The following is a 15,356-nucleotide window of genomic DNA, read 5'->3' on the forward strand; positions in this document are numbered from 1 at the left end:
ACATACACGTATTATTTATTTAAAAAGTGACTGTGAAGACTTTAACAGTATCAGACAATGCTAATTTTGCATAACAAAGTTATAACTACATTAAAATGTAGAAAACACATACAAGCGAAAAAGGGAATTATACCAAAACAGTAACCACATTAGCAATTTTTTCCTTCTTACTAAGTTCTACATATGCCACACGGTTACTGTTTTACTTCTACAATTTAACATATATTTATTTTCTAAAATTAATGCAATTATTGGCAAGGGTACATAGGAGATTTCAAAGCTAATGGTAATGTTTTCTGTATTAAGCTGGGTGGTAGATACATGAATACTCACATTTAAACTGTACATATAAAAAACATATACTCTATATTTTATTTTATTTATTTATTTTTTTTTTTTTGCGTTACGCGGGCCTCTCAATGCTGCGGCCCCTCCCGCCGCGGAGCACAGGCTCCGGACGCGCAGGCCCAGCGGCCATGGCTCACGGGCCCAGCCGCTCCGCGGCACGTGGGATCCCCCCGGACCGGGGCACGAACCCGCGTCCCCTGCATCGGCAGGCGGACTCTCAACCACTGCGCCACCAGGGAGGCCCAAAATAATTTTTTTTTTTTTTTTTTTGCGGTACGCGGGCCTCTCGCTGTTGTGGCCTCTCCCATTGCGGGGCACAGGCTCCGGACGCGCAGGCTTAGCGGCCATGGCTCACGGGCCCAGCCGCTCCGCGGCATGTGGGATCCTCCCAGACCGGGGCACGAACCCGTGTCCCCTGCATCGGCAGGCGGACTCTCAACCACTGCGCCACCAGGGAAGCCCTCTATATTTTAATAAAATTTTTAAAATGAAAGATTGCAAAAGTGGACCATTTTTTCAGGTCTGCCTCTCCTCACCCTCAAACTCAAGCAGACACTCCAACAAAGTGTGGGATAGGATTTAAAACCATCAGTCAAATGGATACCTTCCATTTTTGTAAACAGGTTGTAACATGTTAGAACCTGTCTCCTAAAGATTTCCATTTAGAACTTTGTAGGTGGGCTAGTTTCAGCGTTCCATTCACACTCAGGACTCTCTTTTAGTGTGTTTTCTTGATTTCCCTTCCCCCGCCCCCCACTAAGCCATTGTTTATGCCTTCATACTTTAAATCACATATAAGCTCTTCTGAGCAAAAGGACCATTTCTTATTCATCTTTGAACTTCCAACAGGCTATAATGCAGTGTTTTCTTTACACACAGCAAATGCTCAATAAGTATTTATTAAATAAGCAATATCACAGGCAAAACTCCAGAACAGAGTATATGAAACACAAAAAGTAGCAAGGACATAAAGAAGGAAGCACTGATCACTGGAGATTAAATAAAGTCATGCTAAAAAAGTCATTACTTTTATTTAATAAAGTTAACATGGAATTATAGTAGAGAATAAAGGAGATAATATATGTAACACACTCAGCAATAGATAGTAAGTGGTCTATAAATAATAGTCTGGGGGTTTAAAAAATAATATGCACACATATTTATATAATATATATTTACATATGATATATATTATGTGTCACATAAATAAACACATACATATGCACACACATATATCAAAGAATTCCAGGACACAATTTATCTGGACTTCAGAAAAATCTCTCTTGATCTTATGGATAAAACAGGAAGGCACTGGCAGTAGCACCATCTGGTAACTCAGGACAGCTGGGTCCAAATGGAAGAGCAAAATGGATCAGTATCAACTACGAAGGAGTACTCTGGAACTCCTAGAAGTCTGGACATTCCCATCTGTTCTAATCCTAGCCTGGTCACCCTTTTTTATCAATGACTCGGGTAAGGCACGCTTATCAAAAATGCACATAACAAATTAATTGGGAGGGAAAATTAACATATTAGAGATAATTCCAAAAAAAGGGTCTCCACAAACTTAGAACCATAGGTTAAGTATAACAAGATTAAATTTTAAAAGGACAAAAGATATCATTTTTACACTTAAGTTTATTTAAAAAAAACTGCATGACAACAGGATGAAAATGATAGAAGTAAATTTTTGTGACTTTCTGTTTGAATAAAAAAAAAAAGAATGGTATAAGTGAAAGACATTTGAGGAATGGTTCAATATGAGTCAACTGATGAGCCCCTGTGATTTTGAGTTTACTGACCGACATACAGAGTCCAGATCAAATGAGGTCCATGTCTTACTTTGCTCCATTCTGGTTAGAACAATAGTGTATCCAGGGGACACACACTATATTTGCAGACCCAAGGGTAACAGAAGCCCTAATAATATCCCAGGCAAGTATGCTGAAGAGAAAAAGAAAATCAAGTCTGTGGAGTCCCTTAAATTGAGAAATAAAATAACATCTCTGGTTCATGAAGCTCTTAAGACCCCCTACAGAACAGGAAGATAAAAAACTACCCCATGACTTACTCCCCATGGAGTCATCTCTGGGAACTAGTGGCTAGATGCGATAAAGAAAGCTCACAGAAAGAAGAGACAGCTGAGCCCTGCCTGATCTGCCCTTTGTGCCTTCCACTACTTACATGAGAGCCTCTCATTTGGGGCTCTGACCATCCAAGTTCTAGTGAGGACGCTGAGAAGCTCAGGAATGCAAACAATTCTTACCCGTCATCTCCCCAAACCATGGTTCATCATGATCAGAATTACAAAGTGATGTTTTTAACCATCAGAGTGAATTCTTGTGGATCTTTAACCTTCTATACTAAGCTGTCATCTGATAGCTCTTGTGAGCAAGGACTCGGCTTTGACTGTTGTAACTGAAACATTAGACAGTAGGAATGCAGCAGTTCAGCTCCATCAGGCATTGCTGGGACGTATACATACCAGCGTATCTCCCGTAATGAGAAACTACAGTGCTTCTAAGGACTTAAGAAGAATCAGGAGGAGAGAAGAGCAGTGGCCCCTCAAAATTCGGTTCTTATCCTAGGGACATGGATGGTGGCCCTGGTCTACAGATGAGTGTCCTACTAAATAAACTTCAATGTCCTATGGTAGAAGATGCCATTTTTTAAACCCTTCTCTCGCTTTTCCCCCAAGGATAGGAACCTAGAAGTTTCTAATTTATGCAATGATTAGCTCCTTCCTTAACAATACATACACTAGGCGTATCCCATTTTTATGTAAAATAGAGCTAGTCTGCCTTTTGTATAAAAAGAGGTGCTTATAAACATTCATTCACTTAGAGATCAACTCAGGGAACAGGTGAGATGATGAGAGGAAAAACAGAGGAACGTGGAGGGAGAGAAGAGTGCAATGTAAGATCCTGAAGGACAGAAACAGGAGGAAGCTTGTTTGGAAGTCTGAGAATAGCATCTGGGGGAATTCCTGAGCATTACTCCCTGGGATGTCAAGGAACATATCTGAGTAGCACTTAGCCTTTGAAGGAAAGAAAAAAATTCAGAAAGCCTATATTCCTTACCTGGGTGAACATGATTGTCTATAGCCCATGTAACGGGTTAGCTGACGCTGCTAATGACAGCATTATTAGGAAGAGGGCAGAGTAAAACAAACAAACAAAAAAACACACAAAAGGTCAAGGACTACTGTCCCCAGCACAGCAGTTGCCAGCAGAAGACTTCTTTCTCACAAGCTGTGGGACTCCAGAAGCTATAACTGGGAGACACTGGCTCTCCTCATACCCAAGCAAGCAAAGGAAGTCAACCACGTTAGGAGTCCTCAAAGTGATGAAAGACTGCAGCCACTCATCATCGACGCAGATAACATCTGCAGTCAGTGATGCAGGGACACTCCTCTTCCAAGGAAAAGGCCCACAGGAGCTGAGGAGGGGAAGTCTACTCAGGAAAAATCCACCAAGAAAATGAGGCATGACTGTGTCTATGTGCTTCCAAGAGAGTAACCACTGCTTATTAAATTAGTGTTCCTCTTCAGACTCAGGATTTCTCCAAACACAGCCCGCAGAAACATAGCCACCAGCCAATCACGAAGGGTCAGAGACCCAGAGACAGCTGTGAGAGCTGTGAGAGGCGAAGAGGAGACTAAATTGGGCTGCGGAGGTTTGCAAAATGATTTTGAGGACAGACAGTGAAGGTGACCCCAACTCTATTTTTCTTTCTTCAACCTTGATCTCTCTCTGCTCTGTCTCCTGCTGTATGGGGCGGTGAGAATGAACACAAGGAGGGAGATCAAGAGCTCTTTGAATAGAAAGCAAGAACTTGAAGGGTAATTGACTGTGGAGGTGAGGGAGGGTCCAGAATGACTCCCAGGTTCCGGCCTGATCGCTGAGCACCAGCCACCACAGCAGGGAATAGAGACAAAACAGAATATTCCAAGGTGCTATGCTGTAGTCATGTCTGAGTTTAACCAAGAGAGGAAGTTGCTCCAACACAGGAAGTTATCTAGACAAGACAGACAAGAGTGGAGAGAACAGAGATGGAGGGAATTAGACTAGAAAAATAGTTAAGGAGAAAAAATAAAAAAGGAAAGAAAGGAAAGAGGAAAAGGGGAATGGAGAGAAGTGCATGCATGCGTGTGTGTGTGTGTGTGTGTGTGTGTGTGTGTGTGTGTGTGTGTGTGTATTTTAAGAGGAGGTGGGGAGAGGACGTGGATAACACAAACAGCCATAACTGCAAATACTGAGTTCAAATATCGGCCACAGCCTACTAACAGCAGAGTGTGTCCTCTTCGGTAGTTAGGTTCTGGGGTCAGCATATAACATGAAAATCATGTGGAAATAAATTACTCTTGAAATTCCCTTAAAAAGGCACCACCCTGGAAACCAGCCACAGCCTCTGAGGAAACCCAATTCAATACTTTTCATATACATTATTTTCATGCACTCTTAAGAATCTCAGAACTAGAAGGACCCAAGGAGTCCGTCCTCCTTATATAGTGGTTCTCCAAAAGAGTTCCTAGTAGTAGAACCACTGATTTAGTCTGAAGCTTCTTGAATAAGCTTCATTTTGCTCAGAGAGACTGGTAATCACCTAATATCACCTAACTAGACAGGACTTTTCTCTGACCCCAGACTCCTTCCTCCATGCTTCTCTTGTCTTAAATTTCCCCTAGGAGATAGAAGGCCAAGATTGGAGGTCCCATTATACCACTAAATAGTTGTGAGAGTTGGGAATAGTACCCTCTCCTTTCTTGGCTCTAATCTCCCCATCTGGACAATGAAGCCAGATTAGATGAACTCTAAGAGCCCAGACAACTCTGAGATACGTACTGAATGAAAAAGTGCTTTGAAAAGCACTTCATAAACATAAGATATCGTAATGGTCAACTCTCACAGGGCAGAAATGTTGGCATCCTACGTCTTTCTCCTCAATTTTACCCTTAATATCCCATGTCCAGGTCCTTCTTATTCTACTTTTGAATATTCTCTAGGATTCACCCCCTTCCTCTCTATTCCGGTTGCGGACGACCCATACTCTTTGGTGGGTCTCCTTACTGCCAATCTCTGTCCTCTCCAAAATTAGCCTACTCTCTTCCACAAGAGTGCTTCCCACGAAATTCCACTTTCGCCGCATCCCTTCCCATCCCCTGAGCACCAAGGCAGATCGTCATTGCAGGAACCCTGGAAAGCCACACCCTTTCTATGTCTCTGCTGTTCTCCACAACCAGAACACCTCTCCTTTGCTTATATAAAGTCGATCCAAACTTCAAAGATCAGAAAAGATCCTGCCTCCGCCAAGAAAGTTTTCCTATAGTTTTAAGAACCTTCTTATTTCTGAACTATAAACACATTCACAGTTAGTAACCAAACACAGTTAAGATCTCTATATTCTCTATTTGTTTAACAAATTTTGTCTCTCCCAATAGATGATAAATTCCCTCGGTGATTAAAAAAGCTTTATATAATATTTGAATCACAATGTTGGTTAAGCTGAAAAATTCAGCGAGTATTATTGACTGTTTGATGGCTGAAAAGCAAGATCTTTTGCCCTTGACCTTTCGCAGGAAACGTTGGGGGTGCGGGGAGTGGGGAAGGGAAGGGGTGGAATCAATACTCCCCCAACTCCTGAAGTACCTTCCCACCATTTCCTCCCAACTTTCACCTATTCTGTTTGAACCCTCTATCACAGGTTCAAATCAACTTCTTCCCTAAGGATGAGTCTCAGCACATCAGAGCAGTATGCTCTGTAATATTTAGTTATATTTAGGCAGTTATATTTAGCTCCATTCTTAATCCTGATCAGTCTTGATCAGTCCGCATGATAGCAGCAGCTGCTTACAATCCCTGACAGTGACGGGAAGGTAAAGGCAAGAGAGAAATGCAGAAGGAGGAAGAGCCAAAAACTAGCAGGGATTTTGTAATATACATTTCAGATTTGGGCCCTTGAGGGAGGTCTGCTTCAAATTAAGCCCCATCTGTTCTCAAGCGCCAAAGAGGCAGGACATCCATGGGAAGGCTCTGTAACCTGTCAGCACATAGACACCTCTATAGGCCATGCCACTGAGGACTGCAAAAATGCTTCTCATCCTTAGGGAGCCAACAAACTGGAGGTGGAGACTCTGACTGGCCATCCCTGCCAAGGGATGCTAACATGTGCTGTCACCACCCAGAGCGTCAACGTAACCAGACTGCAAAGACACCCAGAAGACACACGCTCTTACCTGCCACCTCTAAGCTCCTTCCTCACAAAAGGCATCTGCTGCACCCATCTCCAGAGCCAAAGATCACAGGAAACCGAGCACTAATCTTCCTCCTTGGACCCTTCCTTCCAGAGTGGCAAGGAGACAGGGAAGCAAGTCAGAGAAAGTTTTAAGGAGAATCAATACCACACGGCACCCCATGAAAAGCTAGCTCCTGGTCCCAGGAATGCAAGAAAGGGCAACTCCACATTCAAACTCCTGGTTATCTCCAGGGGCTGATCTCCATGGAACTGCCCTCGCATTCTGCATCACAGAGGCACGAAGCAACCGCACCCCACAGAGCCCCAGAGGCAGAGAGTTCGGCAGAAAGGAATGCAGACGGCTTCCCAGAAGTGCCCAGCAGAGAAGAAAACCAAGAGCTTACCACAGCTTCCTGGGCCCAGAAGGGGAGGAACTAGGCTCTCAGAAGAAAGACTTCAGCAGCTCAGAGACCTTGAAGGTCCTCGTATCTGAAAGCCCTAAAGACGAGAAAAGTACCGTGGTGGGAAGACACCTGGACAAAACAAGCCTGGGCTGGCCCCAGATGGCTTCCAGTAAGCAGTGGCTATGCTGAACGTGAGCAAGAGTCTTACAGAAACCCGAAGCTATTGATGGCCCCAAAGGAACCCAAGGCAGGCCTGGGATGGGGATGTCTGAACCACCTAGTATAAGCTTTTGCTGGTGGCTTTACCACCTGCCTTCCATGCAGGGGCTTCATTTTTTTCCACATCTTGGGGGAGGAGGATGGAACGAGAGCAGGTACCCAACATCTGACAGGAACACAAAGCTACTCAGCAGATGGGCTTCATAGGCTCCAGTGCCTCCCAGCTCTGTTCTCTTTGTCATGCTCCAGAGGACACAAAGCTTCTTCCATTCCTACTGTGAGTTGTAGGCTTCCCAAGGAGCCCCACCACAGTTCCCAGAAACCCATACAGAGGCAAGGCTGAGCAAAGAGGAAGATCTTCCCTGCAGACGTGCTTTCTCCAATTTGTCACATATTATGGCTTTGTGAGGCTCTGTTCTAGGATAAGCATAGGGGAAGGGGCAGAACATAGAAAGGAGGTGATTCGGAACACCCTCCTGTTGTATACTAAGCAGCCACATTAAACATATCAAACGAAAATAATCAAATAATTTTAATTGAAAAATGAGTTAAATCATAAACTGCTTTCCCTTCCAAGAAAAGGGCAATTCCTAATACAGATTCCCAAAAACCCAGACAACGTTTCTCCTTCTCCTCTCCTATCTAACCCCAGTTTGGAAACCCTCATCAGTTGTCAGCATTAAAACAAAATACACACAGACACACAGAGACACACACGTCTGTTCACTCCTCAAAGCTTTGTTCCCACAGCCAAGGTTACAAGACCCTTTCCAACTTCAGGTCCCTGTGGGGACAGCAGGAGGCAAGAATTAGACGAAGGCTTTTCCCAAGCAAAGGCCTTGTCTCCCAATAGGATTGGGGGTGGCTTTAGACACCCCCAAGTGCAGGAAGGAGGCTGAGCACCTGGAATCCCCCCTTCCTCCACAGCACCAGTAAACCAGCTGACGTCATCTCTCTGGTAGCCACATGTCTGCCTCCCAGCCTCTGGGATTTTGCCCATCCTCACCTCAAAATTGCAAAATAAGTGTCTGGAGCTAGTTAGTTCAGTTACTTACAGCCTGGTACCAGTGAGACAAAGGTGAAAGGTTTGCTCCTTATACAAATCATTAGTTTCACCCTGCCCTGTGGCCATGGGTTTTACTCCCGTCCCTTGATCAAAATGCATGCTGCTTTTTGCAGAGACGAGACCAAAGATGAGCTCAAACCATCTCTGGGCACCACAGAAAGAAAGACAAAGGAAGAGGTAATCAGTTACCGACCTACTTCTTTAGAACTACATGACATATACTATCCCCAGGCAAAAACATATGGATAAACTTTCCCACTCTAACAGGAAATTCTCAGTCACTTGGAACCTCGTAGAGCTTGGAATTTTATTCAAAAAATTGTTCCATTTTCCTGAATTCTTCATTCCACAAAGAGATGCTACAGTTTACACACAGAGCACAGGGACATCATCAGTTTTCATAAATTGGCAGCAGATTTATCCCACTTGAAATAGACACAGCTTCAAACTAGAAGCTTTCCATTTAAGACCTGACACAGCAACACAACAAGAATGTATTATTTCCTACTCAAGAATAGGAGCAGATAATTCAATTAACTCCACTAAACAACATGTTTCAAGAATGTGGTCCTGTCATAACTGGATCATGATATTCAAAGTAGGGGGACGTCTTCAGGCTTTAAGCTAAAGTATTTCCTGAAGTTACACATAGCAAAAAAATAAATAAATAAAAATAGAGAGGGAGAGGGAGAGGGAGAGAGAAGAGCTTAGTCAGGCATGGCACACTCTAGTACCTCCAGCTGCCACGCAGAGACTCAGACCAAAGGAAGGACCCAGCTTTCCTGATGGAGCACCAGGCCTCCTTTGGAAGCACTTTTCTTCCTCTCCATATGACAGGAATGGAGTTGGTCCCTTCCACAGCAATATCACCCTTAGGGGCCAGAGGATGAAGACTGGTTTTGCACTGAACACTCCTTTGTCAGTCAGTCACCTTTACAAGTTGAAGAAATTTTCCCAAAGAAACAATATTAGATATGGTAGCTGCATGCCCAAAGAGGCTCATTACTGAACATAGCTAAAATACTGTTTATATAAAGATACAAGAAAAATTACCTGTGTAAATAAATACTTGCAATAAAACAAAACATAAGAGAAATAAAATTAAATAATTTTTACATATCCCAAAATTGTGGTCCTGGAAGAAGGACAGATTAATTGAAAGATAGGTATTTTTAAGGATTCCAAAAGGTATTCACAAGGACAAGACTGACAGCACTCATTCTTCACATCATCTCATTTCACTCCCAAATGTGTGACTTTCCTTTCCAAAGTATTCTTGGTATCATGCTTATCAGCTATGACTGGGGCTAGCTTTCACTCCACAATCAAAGAGGGAAGGGGACAAGGAGAGTATTTCTTGAGGTACCTAGGCAAAATAGGTAGAAGAGAAAGAGAGTGGAGGAAGAAGGTTAAAGAAGATGTGAGTAGGATTTGAAAACACCTACCTGAAGGGGAACTATGAGCTATGACTCGTGAGAAACACAGAAGGCAGAGGGTTTGTGAGTATCCAGGGCTGGAGTGGCAGGGAGGACACATCGGGCATTACGTGACAGCTATCAGTTGGGCCATCTTCCTAGGACAAGTTGGTTTAAGAACAAGTGAGACGGGGGAAAGTACCAAATAGCCAGACATGGGCTCACAACTCTTATCAAGCCCCAAATCAAACCATTATTTCGCCCAGACGATGCTGGCATTCACAACAAACACATCTATAGAGCCTATAGGAAATGTTTATGCCTGTTCTCTTGGAGCTGGATGAGTTGGAGTACCTAGCTATCTAAAGGAAAGGAACTACCCCAGAGCTCTACGTCATCTAGCTCTAACAGTTCCAGTAAAGTAGAAGCCATCCTCACTGGTGATGTAGGGTCAGGATGGAGTCAGAGCATATAGAGTACGTTAAAAAAACAAAAACAAAAGAGAGAGAAAGAGAGAGAGGAAGGAAGGAAAGAAGGAAGAAAGGAAGGGAGGGAAGGAGGAAGGAAGGAAGAAAGAGAGAGAAAGGAGCACTGTGGTGTATGTCACAGGGACTTAAGATAAATTAAAGGATTGCAGAATAGCAAAGAAGGCCCAGTTGAACACATGCAGAGTCAATTATGTAACTCTTCTCCCCAGAACTACTCTACTCAGTTCCATGACTTTCCCTAGCAAGGTGCAGCAGCCTGAGAGCCTCCTGAGGTTGGGTGTGGCAAGAGTGAGTGCAGGTCCTTATCACTAACCCTGCAGGGACAAATATCCCTCTGAACTCATTTACCAAAGTTTCTGCTGATTATGCCTGACACAGGACCACAGGGCAGCAAAAGACTTTGGAGATGTCTTCCAAATCTGCACTGGAGGAAACCAACACAAATCTTTAACTGGAAAGAAAAAGTATAAACTAGGCAAGACCTGATTAAATCCCAGAATCATTTCAGAAGGGGACAGGGAGAGATCAGGAAGAAATGTACCTCTGCCTACCTGAGTATGTGTGTGAGAGCTATGGTTTACATAGGCAGACGTTAAACTACTTTGTTCTTCTTCAAAGACTTGCCTCTCACGAACACCAACGGGGCATCTCTCAGTTCTTTTGTCTACTTTTAGTTCCTAGTTCCTGGTGATAGGATCCCCCAAATATCACCCCCTTCCTTGCTGGAACCAAACCATACCACCTTCAGGGCACAAGAACTGGAACGCAGCCATGCACAGAAGGAGTTATCAACAAATGCAGAAGTTGGACATGTTAGCAAACATTTAAGGTTTCTGGAAACTACTACTTCCAAGGACCATTCTCCACATGATGAGGAAATCAAAGCCAGGTGAAGATCTGGGCTGAGTTCCAAATATTTCTGGGTTTATGAAGGAGGTGGAAGGTGGGAGGCAGAATTCTGGAACTGAACCCACAAAAGGCCAAGCCTCCCACACCTCAAGGGTGACAGCAAATAGGTATGGACCTAGAGCAGCCCCAGTGGTGGACAAGGCAGTTATCTCCTAAAGTCATCCTTGTCAGAGAATCTCCACCACTTTGTTATCACAGTTTATACTTTTTCAAAGTGACTAGACATATTCATTTTATCTATATTTGGATGTGAGTCATGGCCACGGTTCTCTGCCTCTAGCCCATCTACCATCCTTGATCCCCCAGGCTTACTCTCTGGGTTCCTATCTCCATAGATTCCCGTCTTCTTTATCATAAGGTCCCTTTTGACAAAAGGAAATTGAGACATAGAAATGTGACTTGCACAAGATCACACTGCAAATTAGTAGCACAGCAGGGATTAGAATCCAATTCTCTGAACTCTAGTCCAGCACTCTTTCCAACTGACCACAATACCTCCGTTATAGGAGAAACATCTGCTCTGGAGCACCAAGACCAAGAATCAAAACAGTTTATCTGCATGTCTTCTTAAGCAAAACAACACAGCCAGAATGTTTGGCAGAGACTAACTAAATATTTCCTCTGTGATCTACGCCGGAGGGGAAGACTGTGGGAGTGAGGTAGGCACAGGACACAGGGAAACTGAAGAGAAAACCACTGCAAAGGCCAGCAGATGGGCGACAAAAGAGGGAAAATGTAATCTTAAACTGAGGACAAGCTAGGGGCACAGGAATCAGATTTTTTCCTTAATGTTGAGATTTAAAATTAGGATTCCAGATCTAAACGTGAATGTAAACAGACTGTCATCTAAGAACTGACCAAAGAGAAGCCAGAAGAAAATGTATCACAATATCAAGTCATAAAGACAGAAATCTATGGGAGTGAGATGGGGGTGCCTAGGAACTCAAGGCTAGAAGCAGAGATTCACTACCGCGGGGCATCACTAGTAGAACTGGAAGGGAACTCAAGGGGCCCAGACAAGGCTCTTCCAAAAGGAGAAAAAGCACCAAGATCATTCAGCTGAAGGAAGGCTGGGGGAACAGAAGTCGTCACTGTACAAAACTAGGTCCCCTGGTTTAAAAAAAAGAAAAAAGAAATCTACCTGATGATGCAAGAGAGAAACTCTCCAAAGAGTTCGAAAGCTGTGGAATGGCAAAGTTCTTACCACCAAGGAAACGCCACTTGAGCTTTCCAGGAACCTTTAAGAAAGAAAAGGCTTCAAAGGGCATAGGACTCCTCAATCAAATGAACAAAAAGAAAAGGGAGGCTTCCACAACAGAACAAAGAGGTCTGAGGCAGGCCTTCTACCACTGACCCTGGGGGCAAAAGGGTTTTCTCTAGCACTCCTGTGACCAGTTATCTTAGAGAGCACACAGTGAGGTCAGCCTCAGAGAGGCTGTTTGCTGTGCCTGCATTCTCGTAGGCAGGCTGATTGGGAGCAAGGATGAGGTAATCTCACCAGCAAACGTGGCCACTGGTGGTCACCCTCGGGCTGGAGGAAAGGGAAAGAAAGAACCTGGAGCTCTTACCCTCAACAGGTTTACATTCTATTTGAGCAGCCAAGACACACATCCCAAAGAACTAAGAGGTCTTCCCTGGTGGCGCAGTGGTTGAGAGTCCGCCTGCCGACGCAGGGGATGTGGGTTCGTGCCCCGGTTCGGGAAGATCCCACATGCCGCGGAGTGGCTGGGCCCGTGAGTCATGGCCGCTGAGCCTGCGCGTCCGGAGTGGCCCGCTACCACAAAAAACAAACAAACAAACAAAAAAAAACCCAAAGAACTAAGAAATCCTGCATCAACACTTTAGCTCAACAAGCTCCCATAAGCCATCCAGCCTCTGGGCTTGGAAGACTATTCCCTTTCTTAAGAAGAGTACTGGGCTTCCCTGGTGGTGCAGTGGTTAAGAATCTGCCTGCCAATGCAGGGGACATGGGTTCGAGCCCTGGTCCGGGAAGATCCCACATGCTGCGGAGCAACTAAGCCCGTGTGCCACAACTACTGAACCTGTGCTCTAGAGCCCGCGAGCCACACCTACTGAGCCTGCGAGCCACAACTACTGAAGCCCACATGCCTAGAGCCCATGCTCTGCCACAAAAGAAGCCACCACAATGAGAAACCCGTGCACCACAACGAAGAGTAGCCCCCACTCACCCCAACTAGAGAAAAGCCCGCGCGCAGCAACAAAGACCTAAGGCAGCCAAAATTATAAATAAATAAACTAAAAAAAAAAACCTTTTAAAAAAAAAAAGGAGAGTACTGACAACTAAGACAGTGATGAGCAAATGAGAAATGGTCTAATAGTCACCGAACATAGCAAAAGGGAATTTTAGGAGACAGAGGAATTGCTTCCTGATTGTGAACTGATTCACTCACTAGGCAAAGTCTATGAGACAAGGAGCTAAGCCAAGGAAAGTATTTTAAAAGGATAGGGGGAATGGAGAGGGCAGCTCTTCCCCAGGTGGAAAAATTGAGAAGGCAGACAAAAGGAAGGAGTGAACTCCATGGAAACAGGGAAATCCCCCACCCCAAAGCTTCATGTGTAATCAAAGGCAGAAAGGACCAAACTAATGTAAACAGGCCAAGGGAAGCTAATGTGCCCTTCTCCAGAGAGGCCAAAACACACACTTCCCCAGCATGGCCCTGGAAATGCAGAAGTTAGGTGTTCCCTTAGATGAGGCAGGCAGCCTGGGGGAGTTGGGGAATTCCCAGGCTGCTCTTGGGCATTTTTTTCCTCCGAGTTCCCAGGCACTCAGAGAGTTCACAAAAACTCCCGGGCACAGAGACCAAGTAGAAGGTAAAGCTAAGACTTTACTGCTTGGAGGAAAATGCAGTTTGCCCAAAGTTCCCACAAGAGAGAATCAGAAGAAAATAACCAGGAGGAACAGCAGGACAACCTCCAAATCTGAGCACCTAGGCCACAGGCCTGCGGGCTTCCCACACTCCTCTTTAGCTCCGATGCAATAAACAGCTGCCCTGGAGAAAACAATGGGCCTTTGTCTGTGCCTCTGCCTTTAGATTATCTTGGAGAACCAAACAGGATAATTCCTTTAGAGGAGTGGTTCTCTTAAATACTGGCCCAGGCCATGATTAAAGTTTTTATCATGTACAGCATCCCTCTCAAATTCCTACCTGATCCACAGTGGGCAGTAAGGGTCCTGTGCAGCCCTGGCCTGGTACACGAACCAGTCACAGACAGGTTCTGGCAGCACTCTTCCTGGAGCCCTCTCCAGTCAGACACCAGAGCTATGACTTCTGCTTTCTCCTTGGCCTGGCCACAGAATTAAAAGCCGAACAACTTACCCACTTCTCTCCATTCACCAGAATATTCCATGTTGTGTGAATTACTCTGACGGTTGATGCTGTTTTCATCAACATACCTGTTGAAATGCACTATCAACAGTAACTGTGATAAAATAAAGTGTGAAACAAGCTGGAGAGTCAAGCTTCTCCTGATGTTGTACTAACAAATAAAAATTCCCCAAACTGACAAACACATCAATAAATTTTACGTTTCAATTTTTCTTGATTCAAAATAGTTTAAATCTAACCTAATTTTGTAAAAGAGGAGAATTAGGTGCTTTCTTGCAAAGAGCTGCCCTATTATCCTATTTTAGTTATTGTTTTTAATTTATTATTCTGGTTTTCAAATGTCCTTTCTTATATGATGTGATGATGACAGGTTTGGGGTTTTTGTTTATTTTTGGCCTCGTTTCCTGGGAAAAATATCTTAATTTCTAGGAATTCTATATTGGCCTCAAAAAATAAACAACTGTGTTTTATGAAATTCAATATCCTATAGTATGCTAGTCTTTTCCCATCTTCCTCCACAGAGACAACTGGTGGCAAATGAATTGAGGAGCCATTTCTTTCAAACCACCAAGGACTAGATGCCACAGCACAAAATCCCTTCACATGAAACAGAGACAGTCTGAAGAATTCCTAGTATCTTCCTCCTCAAGACCTCTCTCCTCACCAGCATTACTCCTCTCCCCAAAAGCCTCCAAATAAAGCGTACTGAGAGTTTTTCAGAAAAGTTAGCTGGATACCATGAGTTCCCTAATTCAATCCAGAAGATCGCTCATTTTCCATGATTTCAGCACAAAGCATCATCACAATGTAGTGGAAAGGGCTTTGGAATCAAATGAACCTGGGCTCAAATGTGGGATCTTGGGAAAGTTACTTGATTTCTCTGAGTCATGATTTCCTCCTCTTCAAGACAATCAGTGGAATTTAGG

At 44.1% G+C, this 15,356-nt stretch overlaps 1 protein-coding gene across 3 annotated transcripts in view; it reads right to left on the bottom strand.

The window, feature by feature from the left end:
* Positions 1-15,356, bottom strand: part of DENND2B (DENN domain containing 2B) — a 174,696-nt gene that overhangs the window by 117,936 nt on the left and 41,404 nt on the right. Inside the window, exon 1 of one of the 3 annotated variants that reach the window (XM_032641437.1) lies at positions 6,584-6,834. The exons of the other annotated variants lie outside the window; for them this stretch is intronic. The gene's annotated coding sequence lies outside the window, so the exon portion shown is untranslated. Of the gene's footprint in view, positions 1-6,583; positions 6,835-15,356 lie in introns of those variants that run through there. 3 annotated transcript variants of the gene reach the window in all.

Source organism: Phocoena sinus, chromosome 8, assembly GCF_008692025.1.
Source record: "Phocoena sinus isolate mPhoSin1 chromosome 8, mPhoSin1.pri, whole genome shotgun sequence".
Taxonomy (NCBI): Eukaryota; Metazoa; Chordata; class Mammalia; order Artiodactyla; family Phocoenidae; genus Phocoena; species Phocoena sinus.